This window comes from Ovis aries, chromosome 7 (genome assembly GCF_016772045.2).
Source record: "Ovis aries strain OAR_USU_Benz2616 breed Rambouillet chromosome 7, ARS-UI_Ramb_v3.0, whole genome shotgun sequence".
NCBI lineage: Eukaryota > Metazoa > Chordata > Mammalia > Artiodactyla > Bovidae > Ovis > Ovis aries.
In genome coordinates, this window is record NC_056060.1 from 11,138,256 (window position 1) to 11,153,395 (window position 15,140).

Consider the following 15,140-nt stretch of genomic DNA (forward strand, 5'->3'; position numbering starts at 1 on the left):
CAAGGATGAACTTGCACTGGCACCTCAAAATCACACCAAGTCCATGGTTTACATAAGGCTCCATTCTCGGTGTCCTGTACGTTACGGGTTTAGATAAATGTCCAATGACATCGATCCATCATTACAGTATTAAGAGTATTTTCACTGCCCTAAAAGGAAACTATTCTTTAGTAACCACCGGGCAAGAGAACACAGCGTTGTTACAAGCTCAAAGTATTCAGCCAGCCTGGATTTGGGACCTGGCTCTGCAACCTATTAGCTATGAGCCCCAAGCAAGTTTCCTTACTTTTCAAGACTCAGACTCCTCATGTATTAGAGTACGGGTGGTAACCTACTTAATGTACTGCTGGTCTCTTGGATAACCTAATCAGACATACCTGGTTTTAGGGAGGAATTTGCTCTTTAGTAAATAGAGAATAATACAAAAGAGATTACCATAAACTACAAATGACCACCAAAACCTATGTGTTTTAACACTATATATAAAAACCTAACAATGTAATCTTTTGATCATGATTTAGCAGGAAGTTCAGAGTTTTGCGCGGCTTCAAAACAAGCATCAGTTAGAAGGCTACACTATAAACATCACTTATGGTAAGAAGAGATCACGGGAGTAAGATGACAACAGGCTGTAATCATCAGGACAGATCTTGGAAAGATACACATTTCCCAGATTATTTAATCTACTTCATGAAATCGCTGTTGTTTAAGCCCTTTGTCATTCTGCACTATTTCATTACTTGAAATGTCCTAATGTGCCCTTTCCATCTTACATGCAGTTTTCTAAGCCATTTTCCTCAAGACTCTTCTTGCCTCATAAGGCTGGGCCACTGCTTTGCAAGATCAGCTCCTCTACCGGGCTGAGCTAACAGATCACACAGCAGAACCCTAACTCCGCTGCCTTTATGGTGTTCTTACAGGCCACCTTCCTTCACAGTTCACTCGCCCACGGTCTCTGTCTTTGATTTGCTGATCCCTTTCCACTCATATGCCCCAATTTTTCTTTTCTCTCCCTCGCAGCTCCCTCTTTTCTCCTCCCACTGGCCTAGCTGGCTCCTCTCCCAGCCCTGCCTCCCTCCTCTGCCTCTCAAATTCCTTCCCAACTGCCTCATTCACTGGTTGCTAACTCTTTAAGCTCCATGGTCTTAGATAACCAGTTTTACTGTCTTTCAAATTCAAATGTGATCAAATATTTATCCTACATGGAAAAAGAAATATTTAGAAGCAGATGATACATACCATGACATCACTTACCCAAAGCAGAATCAACCTTTATACTTAACTGTCTCCGCAGAGGGAAAAATGAACAGATGCAGATATAATGTGAGCCTAATCGATCATTTAAAGACAGATGGTAACAGAGGAATATGATTATGGAAAATGAAGAGAAAATCATATTGGTTTAATCCTATCATTTTTAAAGTCACGTAGCATTGTATAGACCTAATTTTTTAGTTGGAAAATGAAACTATTTCCTGCCATATCAGTAAACAAGTATGTGACAGTCATCCGCAACTGCAGTCTCCACGTGAGCCAGGAGCTCTGAGGACACTCAGGATGTGAAAACACGAGAAACTTGCCCCAAAGAGCTGAGATCTATATCAAAGGAACAATTTCAATGAGACCCAACTCGCGCATCTCCCCACACATAGCAAAGTGCCAAACTTCTGGGGACAGTAATCTTCTGATATTCAGACTGCGTGCCCTTTGTTGCAAAGTGAGTTGAGTGAAGTCGCTCAGTCGTGTCCGACTCTTTGCGAGCCTGTGGACTGTAGCCCACCAGGCTCCTCCGTCCATGGGATTCTCCAGGCAAGAGTACTCGAGTGGGTTGCCATTTCCTTCTCCAGGGGATCTTCCCGACCCAGGGATCGAACCCAGGTCTCCCACATTGCAGGCAGACGCTTTAACCTCTGAGCCACCAGGGATGTCTTTGTTGCAAAGCTGCTATATATCCTAGCTTCCCCTTACCTCCTCAGAGCAGGTTCTCAGAACTATCTGAAATGCTGTCTCCTAGGCTACAGTCCTCATTTTGCCCCCAAAGAAAACTTAAATGGCAACTCTCATTTTGTGCGTTTTTTTTAATCAACAAAGTTCTCCTTATTTTTCACTTTCACTCTGTATATGGTATTTATGTGTATATACATATGAGTTTCCCTGGTGGCTCAGTGATAAAGAATCCACCTGCAATGCAGGAGATGCAGGTTTGATCCCTCAGTCCCCTAGAGGAGGAAATGGCAATCCACTCCAGTATTCTTGCCTGGGAAATCCTATGGACAGAGCAGCCAGCTGGCTATAGTCCATTGGGTCACAAAAGAGTCAGCTATGACTTAGCAACTAAACCACCACCATACACACACACATACATATAGATAGATAGGCAGATATAGATGTGTGCACATATATACACACACACGCCTATTATTAGAATCAAATAGCAGAGCTCTACTAGCCTACAAGTTATTTATCAATGAAAACTAGGCCAATCACAAACAGTAAAAGTGTACTACGTGCATGCTAAGTCACTTCAGTCATGTCCGACTCTTTGCAACCCCACGGACTGTAGCCTGCCGGGCTCCTCTGTCTGTGAGATTCTCCAGGAAAGAACACTGGAGTTGGTTGCCATGCCCTCCTCCAGGAGATCTTCTTGACCCAGAGAAAAAACCCCCGTCTCTTACGTCTCATTATCTTAAGCTATCATTGACATGGAAGTGGAAATTCAAAACAGCATCCATGAAAGTACTGTTATGTTAGCATCAGGGAAAATCTCACAGCCCTGCTGACTTACCCCTTCCTTCTGGAAGAGTATAATTTATAAAATGGGTTTATCTTTTATTCCCTGACATTCACAGCTTTATTACTCTGGGCATTTGTTGTTCAGTTGCTCAGTCGTGTCTGACTCTTTGTGACCCCATGGACTGCAGCATGCCAGGCTTGTCTTTCACCTTCTCCCAGAGTTTACTCAAACTCATGTCCATTGAGTCAGTGATGCCATCCAATCATCTTGTCCTCTGTTGTCCCCTTCCTCCCCTGCCTTCAGTCTTTCCCAGCATCAGGGTCTTTTCCAATGAGTCCATTCTTTGCATCAGGTGGCCAAAGTATTGTAGCTTCAGCATCAGTCCTCCCAATGAATAGTCAGAACTGATCTCCTTTAGGATGATCTGGTTGGATCTCCTTGCAGTCCAAGGGACTCTCAAGAGCCTTCACCAACACCACAGTTCAAAAGCATCAATTCTTCGGTGCTCAGCTTTCTTTATAGTCCAACTCTCACATCCATACATGAGTACTGGAAAAACCATAGCTTTGACTAGATGGACCTTTGTTGGCAAAGTAATGTCTTTGTTTTTTAATACACTGTCTAGGTTTGTCATAACTTTCCTTCCAAGGAGTAAGCGTCTTTTAATTTCATGGCTGCAGTCACCATCTGAAGTGATCTTGGAGCCCAAGAAAATAAAGTCTGTCACTGTTTCCATTGTTTCCCCATCATATTGCCATGAAGTGATGGGCCCAGATGCCATGATCTTCATTTTTTGAATGCTGAATTTTAAGCCAGCTTTTTCACTCTCCTCTTTAACCTGCAAGAGGCTCTTTAGTTCCTCTTCACTTTTTGCCTAAGGGTGGTATCATCTGCATACCTGTGGTTATTGATATTTCTCCCAGCATTCTTGATTCCAGCTTGTGCTTCATCCAGCCTGGCATTTCACATGATGTACTCTGCATATAAGTTAAATAGGCAGGGTGACAATATACAGCCCTGACATACTCCTTTCCCAATTGGAACCAGTCTGTTGTTCCATGTCCAGTTCTGTTGTTTCTTGACCTGCATACATGGCACTCCCCAAACCTACAACTTCAAAACTGGAGAAATCAATTCCTAGCCAGTCTAACTTCTGGGGCTGTCACCAGCTTGGAGATGAATGTCTGTGTCTTGTTACTCCTGATTCCAAAGGACTTAAACTTTCTACTGAAAAGGTAGAAAAAACAAAGGCAGAATGTGCAACACCCAGAGTGAACCCTAATGTAAACGGCGGACTTTAGATGGTAATGAAGTGTCCACACAGATCACTGGTGGTACCGGACGCACCGCCATGGCTGCTGCGGCTGCTGCTGAGTCGCTTCAGTCGTGTCCGACTCTGTGCAACCCCATAGACGGCAGCCCACCAGGTGCCCGCGTCCCTGGGATTCTGCAGGCAAGAACACTGGAGTGGGGTGCCATTTCCTTCTCCAGAGCATCAAAGTGAAAAGTGAAAGTGAAGTCGCTCAGTCGTGTCCGACTCCTAGCGACCCCATGGACTGCAGCCTACCAGGCTCCTCCATCCATGGGATTTTCCAGGCAAGAGTGCTGGAGTGGGGTGCCATTGCCTTCTCCGACCACTATGGCAGGGGGTGTGAATAATGGAAGAGCTGTGTGTGTAATGAACATAACATTCTGGTGGGGATGTGAATAGTGGGAGAGCGGTGTGTGTATAATGAAGTACCACTCTGGCGGGGCATGTGAGTAGTGGGAGAGCTGTGTGTGTAATGAAGGTACCACTCTAGTTGGGGGTGTGAATAGTGGGAAAGCTGTGTAAAGAATGTAGCACTCTGGTAGGGGGGTGAATAGTGGGAGAGCTATGGTGGGGTGAATGTGGTGCTGTAGTGAGGGGTGTGAACAATGGGAGAGCGGTGGTGGGGTGACTGTGCCGCTGTAGCGAGCGGTGTGAACAATGGGAGAGCGGTGGTGGGGTGACTGTGCCGCTGTAGCGAGCGGTGTGAACAATGGGAGAGCGGTGGTGGGGTGACTGTGCCGCTGTAGCAAGCGGTGTGAACAATGGGAGAGCTGTGGTGGGGTGACTGTGCCGCTGTAGCGAGGGGTGTGAACAATGGGAGAGCGGTGGTGGGGTGAATGTGCCGCTGTAGCGAGCGGTGTGAACAATGGGAGAGCGGTGGTGGGGTGACTGTGCCACTGTAGCGAGGGGTATAAACAATGGGAGAGCTGTGGTGGGGTGACTGTGCCGCTGTAGCGAGCGGTGTGAACAATGGGAGAGCGGTGGTGGGGTGAGGAAGCACGGATTATGTTTGAAGTCTGTGTCTCTTCCTCTTCGTTTTGCTGGAACCCCGAACATCTTAAAAATAAATCTATCGAAAAGCAAACAACATATGAACAAAACAGTGCCCATCAATGGCTCAATAAACAGATGCTAAATGAATAACATACGATAAATTCCTAACAGCAACGCTCCTCAAATGAAAGGGCTCACAGCCCCACTCCACAAGGCCAAGGGTACACGGCACATGCTGCACTCTGGACCTCTCACGCCCACACGGTATCACAGAGGGCTCATTAGGAAGGCCTTGAATTTCTGCACACAATCTTTCCCCACAAGAAATCAGTATACATTCAAGAGGGACCCAAGACAATCCTTTGGGAGGACCCTGTTTACAATTCTTCTAGAAGTTCGTCCTGCAGGTATGATTACACAAGGGCAGAGGTTTAAGTATAAGATTGCTCATTAAAAGCATAAAAACAGTCTTATTCTCCAGCTGCACAGGGACTGAATAAATTAATTATGGACTCTCCCCAAAGGAAGAAGGCAGCATTATGGGCCTCCTCTCACATGCTGAAGTCCTAATCCCCTGTATCTCTGCACGTGACTATTTGGACAGAGGGCCCTGAAAGAGGTAGTTAAGATTAAACAAGGTCATCGGGTGGGCCCTAATCCAGTATGACTGGGGTCCTTATAAGAAGAAGAGATTAGGACACAGACACACACAGAAGGAAGACCATGTGAAGCCACAGGGGGAGGTCAGCCATCTGCGAGTCAAGGAGAGAAGCCTCCCATGATCCTGGACTTCTAGCCCCCAGATCTGTGAACAATTAAGTGTCGGATGTTTACTTACACCACCCGGTCTGTGGTACTTGGTTATGACGGTAAACTAACACAGTCAGTAGAGCCGGATACTTTAAAGTAATGCATATCTATAAGTGGGGTGTGTGGATACAAAGACCACTAACATCAATCAGCCAGAGGGTGGGCCTAGGAGGCTGGGCCTCGATGTGGGGAGGGAAATAAGACAGCTATGCCGCACAGTTCTGCTCTCCTATTTGGGTTTTTAACCATGTATGTGTATCGCCCTTGTGATTAAAAAAATAAAAAAAGAAAATAGACTATTTAAGAGTAACTGTGTTTTGAGATATTGATACAGAAGTATTTGCAACGTGGCATTGACTTGTGTGATTTCTTTCTTTCTGAAGAACTCCCCCTCCTTCAAATATACTGAAAAAGAAAAAATTTCAAAGAGCTGTTCACACCCTATGTTTAACTTCCTTTGAAATAACCACAGCATAAAGAGTAAAGGTTTTTCTAAATAGAAGGTGCTTTTTCCAAAGAGGAGGGTGAGCAGAGTCCACATGAAAGGATAAGCCAGCCTCTTGCTGCTACCTGGAGCTGGGCCTTCCCCTTAGTGTGAGTTTTCCTCTCTTATCTAAGGAGAATACACACACACCCGCGCGCGCGCGCACGCACACACACACACACACACACTCACACACTCCCCACAATAATAAACATCAGTCACCCTCCCTGTCCTCCCCACTGGCCTTGGGCTTGTCAACCACAAATTGTCGCTTGCCCTGGGTGCTTGCTTGCCTTTCACCTCTGCAAGGATTAAGTCATGCGCTGCTGCAGCAGCTGACCTCAACACCCCCTGAAGGAGTTCAGGGTGGAGAGCAGAAGAGAGGCATCTTTGAGCTGGGAAAACTGGCAGGACAGGTCTTCAGAGAGTTGCATATTCTCAGGAGCTGATTTTATGAGCCCAGTTCTTACATGTGGACATGAGGTCCACAGAAGCACTAAAATCCTTCATGGTGATGACTGTTTCTTGTGACTAGCAGAAGCTTCACAAGAGTAGTAGAAACCTCCTAAAAATAAACATGCTTGATTGTACGTACTCCCCCTTTACCAAAATCACATACATACTGTCCCTCTCCCCTGCCTCTTTCGAGCAGTTTCTCAGAGCTCTCTGAGGTGCTCTCTCCCGGGCTGCAGTCCTCATCTTGCCCTAACTAGAACCTGACTCACAACTCTCACATTGTGCAATTTTTTTTTTTTTTTTTTTAAGTCAACAGGTTGAGAGTTCTTCTAAGGACTGATGCCAGGGACATGAGGAAATGATCACAGAAGTGAAACATGAGTTCGGACTGGTAGTAACTTCCAGGCTCTTCTTTTGTTAAATTAAAAAGCACAATTTCTATATTATCTAGAATTCCCTGCTGACACCCCCACCAATTGGAAATAGCCAGAAATAAGGAAGAAAGCCAAAGAGATGTCACAGAATCATAAAATCCATGTAAACAGACACACATGTATCTGGTAAGAGTTCCCCTCTCCCTCCCTCAGGCCTAGTCTTCACAATTCCAAAAGGCTTGCCTAAGCCCACTGGTGGAAGAGTACAGGTCTGAGGACCAGAGGGCCTGGACTCTAACTCTGTACAGCTCTGGGACTTGGTTTTCCTCATCTGCACACTGAAGGAGCCTAGCAGAGGATAGGTAAAGAGGTTTCATCTCGTGCTCAACTCATTGGCAATGGCAGTCCTGAGGTGGGTTCTAAGGCTGAATGTCTCACTCCACAGGGGAAATGCAAGCACCAATGAGCACCAGGTGCCAGAGGCACGGAGGCACCCCTGCTAGAGTCTGGTCATCCCTGCAACAGGTGACCTGACCCCTCCCATCCATAAACTCTCAGATGTTGAAAATGACCTGCAAGAGGCAAGCACACTGGGTTAATAAGCCCAAAGCACGAAGGCAGAAAGATCAATCAGAAAGAGAAGAATTGAAAAGTGGAGCAATCAAAGGCTCCTCGCGTAGCCGTGGGTTCTATGAGCATCCCTGCAGCACTGCCTTCCATACTACGTCTGCAGTGTTCAGCTCCCGAGGCAGTGCCAAAACTCACGTTCATCATCATGGCTCAGGCATCCCATTACCTCGGGTTCCCTTCCTTCCACTTAGGAAGGTAAACAAGCTGCGTACGACGCTTTTGTTACAAGAATCACTCCAAACTCAGGACACATTTTTAGTTCCAGTGCTTTAGTTTGGGGGAGTGTAAGCCCCTCAGCAACATGGGAAACATTCGCTTTTCTCTTTTGGCACACCTCACAGCTTGCTAGATATCTTAGTTCTCCAATCAGGGATCGAACCCATGTCCCCCTGCAGTGGAAGCCCAGAGCCCTAACCACTGGACAACCAGGGATTCCCAGCATTTATTCAGACTTATTCCACAAGAGCTCTGGACAGCCTGGTTGGCTTTAGTGCCATCTAAACTGAGTTCAAACTTCAAAAGGAAAGAACGCTTCAAATCTGACATGGACCTTCATTCAGTCCTTTTCCACTTGGAAATGCAGGAGCCCAACAGAACTGAAGAAAAGACTTCACAGAGATTTTTGTTAACTACAATAATTATAATACTGTCCCCTAATAAATAGTGAGGGGATGGAGCAGCAGTAGCAAGTTCCTAAAAAAGGGAAGATGTTGAAGCTGTTGGAAGCAGAACCCAGGTGTTCCCGTGCAAGCCAGGGGCATGTAACACCAAGAAAATAGAAGAAAAATACTCAAGACATAAAAGTAGGTTCAGGATATTTTATAAAAGTAAATCGTGCTCTCTTTTAATTTTGATCCCCGCATCTTTTGGCGACACATAATATACTCCTCGGAGAAGGCAATGGCACCCCACTCCAGTTCTCTTGCCTGGAAAACCCCATGGATGGAGGAGCCTAGTGGGCTATAGTCCATGGGGTCGTTAAGAGTCAGACACGACTGAGTGACTTCACTTTCACTTTTCACTTCCATGCACTGGGGAAGGAAATGGCAAACCACTCCAGTACTCTTGCCTGGAGAATCCCAGGGACAAGGGAGCCTGGTGGGCTGCCGTCTGTGGGGTCGCACAGAGTCGGACATGACTGAAGCGACTCAGCAGCAATATACTCCTCATGCCCCATCACAGCCTGCTTGCCTTCCTTCTCCTTTGAGGTTTCAGGACTCTCTGTGAATCACCAGCAGTCAGCATAGGTACGGAAGAACTGATTCTACCTCGACAGCAGTATTTATCTAAATTTGGGTCTCCACCACCAGCCCTCTGCAGCTCATTCTCCTCACTCTATGCTCAGAAACAGCTTCCCATTGAGCTCACACAGACCTTCTCCTTCTCCACAACCAGGAGGCAGAGGGAGTGGTAAACGGCAACGCTTGCCAGCACGGCGCCACGTGCTGCCTGTTCCCGGTAGCTTTGCGGGGGAATGACGTGCCTTGAAAGCTAGAGTCAGAACACTCAACTACTCTGCTCAATAAGGAAGTATCTTACTGCATAAGAAATACAGGTGGCAGGCAGTCGCTAATTCACACAATGATCGTGTTTTAGAAAACTCAACACATACTATGTATATGTTAATAAGCTGGTTTGTTTAGGGCTTATTGGATTTCTCCCACTCAAAAGAATATAGGGCAGGACTTGCCTGGTGGTACAGTGGTGAAGAAGCGACCTGTCAATGCAGGCGACACAGGTTCCACCCCTGGTCTGGGAAGTTCCCACATGCCTCTGGGAAACCAAGCCCATGCATCACAATGACTGACCCCTGTGCTGTGAGTACCGGAGCCTGTGAGCCCAGAGCCAGGAGAGGCCACCCCAGTGAGAAGCCTGTGCTGTGACTACCCAGGCATGTGAGCCCAGAGCAAGAAGCCACCACAGTGAGAAGCTTGCGCTGTGACTACCGCAGCCTGTGAGCCCAGAGCCAGGAGAGGCCAGCACAGTGAGAAGCTGCCCAGAGCCAGGAGAGGCCAGCACAGTGAGAAGCTGCCCAGAGCCAGGAGAGGCCAGCACAGTGAGAAGCTGCCCAGAGCCAGGAGAGGCCAGCACAGTGAGAAGCTGCCCAGAGCCAGGAGAGGCCAGCACAGTGAGAAGCTTGCGTACCACTGCTAGAAAGCAGCCACCACTCGCTGCAACTCAAGACGGTTGCAGCACAGCAATGAAAAAGAATCAGTGCCGCCACAGAGAAATAGATAGATAGGAACAGAATGTAGGGCAACCTTGTAAAGCTTATTTAATCCATAATAATATTAGCTAACCAGAGCTAACGCTGTGCCCTTTGTAAGGTACAACAACTTTTATCACTAGCTGTTATATCGCCCCCACTTACGGAGCTGGCAAGTGGCAGGGTCAGGATTTGAATCTGTAGGCTCTTTGCAAACCTGCTCCCCTCACTGTTGGTATACAAAGAGGATGTACCACAGACCACACTGGCCTGAAACCTTGGTTCCTACAGAAGGGGAACCAGCTGTGTGGGGAGGAAGGGGCAAGTCAGGAAGCTGTTCCAGTCTCCTGTCCTCAGGGGGACAGAAAGCATTCAACAAGTATCTGAAGAAGCCGTCTCCCTTTGTGTGCCCTTCCTCTCTCCAAGTAACCTCTGGCTTCAGTGGACCTGGAGGACCTCTACTAGAGACCTGCCCAAGCAGCTCAGCCCCTCCCATCACCAAGCTCCCCACTTCACCACCAAGTCCTATCCCATTAAAAAAAAAAAAAGTCACTCAGTCATGTCCGACTTTTTGCAACCCCGTGGACTGTAGCCACCAGGCTCCTCTGTCTGTGGGATTCTCCAGGCAAGAATACTGGCGTGGGTTGCCATTTCCTTCTCCAGGGGATCTTCCCGACCCAGGGATCGAACCAAGGTCTCTCGCATTGCAGGCAAACGCTTTAACCTCTGAGCCACCAGGGAAGCCCCACCCCATTTTTAAAGCCCTACCCTTAATCCTATGGAAGTAACCAAGTGATTTATTCACTCAACTAATGGTTACTATATCAATACTACATACCTCCTGTGCAATGTTAATTCCTGGAAATGCAGCAATAGGCCCCATGGGACCATCCTCTAAACCCTCTGCTTCAGCTCCTCTCTGAAGTACCTAGATAACACTATCTAATGGACATTCCTGAGTTGTCTTACAGATGTGAAAACTCCCACCAAGTGGAAGACACTAACTACTCGATGACCATGAGCACCTAGCTCCTAGACTTACTACTGCCTAAAGCTTGATAATGTTAACTCCTGACATCACCCTGTCACCTCACCATCAGCCATTCAGAGAACTGTGCACAAGCTGATCACCTTAAAAACGCTTTGCTGGAACTCTTCAGGGAGTTTGGGCACAAACCACCTGCCTCCTTGAATGGCCCTGCAATGAACCTTTCTCTGCTCCAAACTCTGATGTTTTGGTTTGTCTGGCTTCACTACGCGTTGGGCACATGAACTTACACTAAACATTTTGTTTAAAAGAAAGGACACTTGGATGCTCCTTTCTGTACTGGAAGGAGTACTGATCACTGAAATTATGGTACATTCATATTATTGAATCCAATGCACCCAGTGATTATACAGAAAAAATTGCCATCATGGAAAGGTAGGGGTGTGTGTGTGTGTGTGTGTGTGTGTGGGTGTGTGTGTGTGTGTGGGTGTGTGTGTGTGTGTGTGTGTGTGTGTGTGTGTGTGTGTGTGTGTGTACTGCAGCCCGCCAAGCTCTTTCCAACCCAGGCAAGAATACTGAAGTTGGTTGACATTTCCTACACCAGGGGATCTTCCCAACCCAGGGATCAAACCCGTGTTTCTTGCATCTTCTGCACTGGCAGGTGGATTTTTTACCACTGAGCCACCTGGGAAGCCCATGGAAAGATATCCACACTGCATTAACTGAAAATAGTTAATAACACAAAAACACAGAGTATGATAGCATTTGGAGTAAAATTATAACAACACATAGATCTGCCGTAACATCAACAAAAAGCAATCTAGAAGGATACACCAGTGCATCAACAGTAGTTAACAGGGTTGTGGGATGATGAGTGACTATGCTTTTCCATATTTTCTGAACTCTGTGCAATAAGTACATATCTTTTTAAAAAATACATTTTAAAGGCACATATCTTATAATTAGAAAAACACTTCAAGTTTCTATTTTGGAAGAAAACAAAACAACATTCCTATTCTACCTTATGGGTGGTAAACATTCAAATATTTGCTAAATGAATCACCCAGTGAGTAAATAAGATCTACTTCAGCTATGTAATTGGTAGAAAACAGATAGAATTATTGCTATAACTGAGTCATAAAAGTAGAAAGTTCCTACTGTGCTGTATCTTTAAATATGGTTAAAATGGTAAACTTTTTTACCTCAACTTAAAATTTCTTTAACCCTTGTAACATTTTTTTAGTTCAGCTGCTATAAATAAACTTCTGCTTGGTAGACTATGAAGCAAATAAAAGTGAAATGGGGAAAATTAATGGCTCCTAAGGATTCAAGGAGTTGAATTAGAAGCTGTGTATTTGCCTGAACCCGAAATTGGCTCTTGTGCGTCCCTTCATTTCAGATTCTTAAGTTTTTCTCTTTTGAGTTCAGAGAATTCCTTAAAGCTCCAAGGGTTTCACTTCATGTCTCTTCCATAACTGTAGGGACAGGACTCTGTAGGCATGTCAGAAAGGAATTTGGGACAGGGGTTTCTGACACAGGTTTCAACATTCTAGAATGTGCCAGTTTCAACAGCATCCCATGAAAACTGTCAAGGGTCAGTGTCCTTCCTTCAAGAGCACTGAACACCCACAGCCGCCGGGACCCAAACTGAATCAGCCAAAGACGGGCCATCAACCAACACCTGCCAAGCCAGCACTGGCTTTCCGATTACAGTGAATCTGGACAAAACCGTCCCCACTGCTGGGAGTCTCTTTCTCACAAGGTCAGTGTTACTTTCAGCACCGAAGGAATGCCGATGAAGCTCTCTGCTCTCAGACAGCAGTCGGATTCTTGGAGTCATTCCCTGACACCACTCCCCGCTTATGTATCTTCTAAAAAAAACACCACACTTGATGTATTTTAGTAGGTTGGTGGAGAGGATCTATAAAGTTTAAGTTAAAAGGTAAACTCTGCTTTCTGGCAGTTCAATCGAAAACAAACTCTCCTGGGAGACAGATCATTCTAGAGAAGAGTTTGTCAAACTCAGCACCACTGGGGGCCACATAATTCTTCGTGGGGGGTGGGGAGGGGCGTCCTTTGAGCTATGGGATGTTTAGCAGCAGCATCCTCAGCCTTTATGTACTACATGCCACGAGCAACCACCCCACCCCCCAACACACACAAGTGGAGATAATCAGAAATGCCTCAGACAACTGCCCTCCCCCTTCTCAGTGGGGCCAGGGTGTCTGGGTTCACACCCAAGCCTGGTTATGGGCTCTTGGGCCAATTCTTTACCTCTCCACGTTTCAATTACCTCATTGTTCAATGGGTATAAAAGCACCTCCTTCACAGGGTTATTTTGAGGAGTAAATGAATCAGTTCAGGGAAAGTTCTTAGCACAGAGCCTGGCAAAGGGTACCACCCTCTTCCCAAGAAAGCCACCTGTACTTATCATCTATATCACCATAGTCACGTCCTTCCTCCTCAGAGACACCCCTTCTCCTCAGTCCACCAGGGAGGCATGGAAAAAGGTAAAGATGGGAGGGGGATGCAAGCAAATCATGATACCTCATTTATAATAATATTTTCATTTTCTGCTCTAATGTGGATGGTAACTGCACCTGTTGAAGGAAAATACTTTTATAAATAAAAACTCCTGAGATCTGAGCCCAGGAAAGCATCCCACCAACTTGGGAAAAAGTAGTCTCATGTGCATGGAGGCACTTTCCTCAAGCCCTCTTTATTGCCACTAAGGAATGAAGGAGGCGATCAGAACATTCATTTGCACCCACTGAAGCCACAAATACCTGCAGCAGAACAGGGCTGAGAAAGACGAGTTAAACAAGTTCTAGGAGGGAAAATGGTATACGAAAACAAAACCTTGAAATTCAAAATGGAAATGTGTAGGATGATGGGAAGGAAAGTGCTCATTAGATTTAAACCATTTTTAAAAGTCAGTTTCAAGTCTTCTCATCAAAAGGAGAGGTGGGGGGGAAATCCTGCTTGTTCTACTTCATAACAGCTTATCAATAAGCAGTTAATGAACCACAAAACCCGAAATTTGCCTGATTGATTGTGTCATAGAGATTATGCCGCAGTGAAGAATCTTCCAAGTCCTTTCTAAGAAGCACTCTTCTCCAGCCCAACCCCAGACCCTGCCAAGTGCAATGAAGGAGGCCACAGAGCCAAATATGCTCTGGGAAGGAGAACAGAAATGACCTCGTTTCAACAATTCCAGTGGCCATGACCTCAGTGCTGAGGTGGGCCAGCAGTTTCAAGGGGTTAGCAATGCACTCCTTTCTCACCAAATGAAATCCCATGTGCAACTCCAATGCATAAGACATGGATACACAACACTACAAATGTTCTTACATATTGATACAACACACATTTACCAAGTGCTTCTTAGTGACCAGGCACCATTCTAGGAGCTAGTAGTACAGTCACTGCCCTCGTGAAGCTCTAGGGGATTTACCCCAAAATTCTACTCAAATTGGGACATGTCACAGCACCTCTGATCCAGTCCAGTCTCTTTAATTTCCTGATAGGAAATCTGAGGACAGATCTAATGAAGGGCATCAGTGGACCAGCAAAAAACACATCGGTTGAGACAACCCAGCAGTCTGGAAGCAGGATGAGCTAATAACTCAGGCGTGGGTCCCACAATTCTGAATCCATAGTGCAATCAATCCACAGACATGCAAACCTACTAAAACATGGCACTTTGAGTAAACGATGGTCTGTCAACTCTTAACAGGAAGGCAGTAAGTGTCTAAGTGTCTAATACAATGTGAAAGGTTTCCATCACAGCATAGTTACGGTGATGGCATTTCATGGCTTATGATGAGTCAACCCTGGGGGGTCCACAAAGCTGAAGCTCTTGAAGCCACAGGCTATGGCTGCCAAGTGTCCAGGCCCCCTGATGTGCCCACTTCTCACTTCTGAAAAGCAAGCAAGTCCCTCCCCGCATCCCCCCCACAACCCACATGCCTAGTCAACTGCTGGCCACTTTCCCTCCCCAAGACACCTCCAACCTGTGGCGGTGACAAGCCGGCTATCTCTGAAGATGAGACTAGCTGCAGTGACTCTGCGCAGGGACAAACTTGCACATGCCTCCTGTTCCTAGATTTTCCGGCAGTCAGGATTTCATATAATTCTGTTCTTCAGGATTCCC

General features: G+C 46.2%; 1 protein-coding gene across 5 annotated transcripts in view; it reads right to left on the reverse strand.

The window, feature by feature from the left end:
• SERINC5 (serine incorporator 5) overlaps positions 1-15,140 on the reverse strand; it is a 107,141-nt gene that overhangs the window by 56,781 nt on the left and 35,220 nt on the right. Inside the window, exon 1 of one of the 5 annotated variants that reach the window (XM_060418824.1) lies at positions 1-15,140. This exon is cut by the window's right edge and continues 19,608 nt beyond it. The exons of the other annotated variants lie outside the window; for them this stretch is intronic. The gene's annotated coding sequence lies outside the window, so the exon portion shown is untranslated. 5 annotated transcript variants of the gene reach the window in all.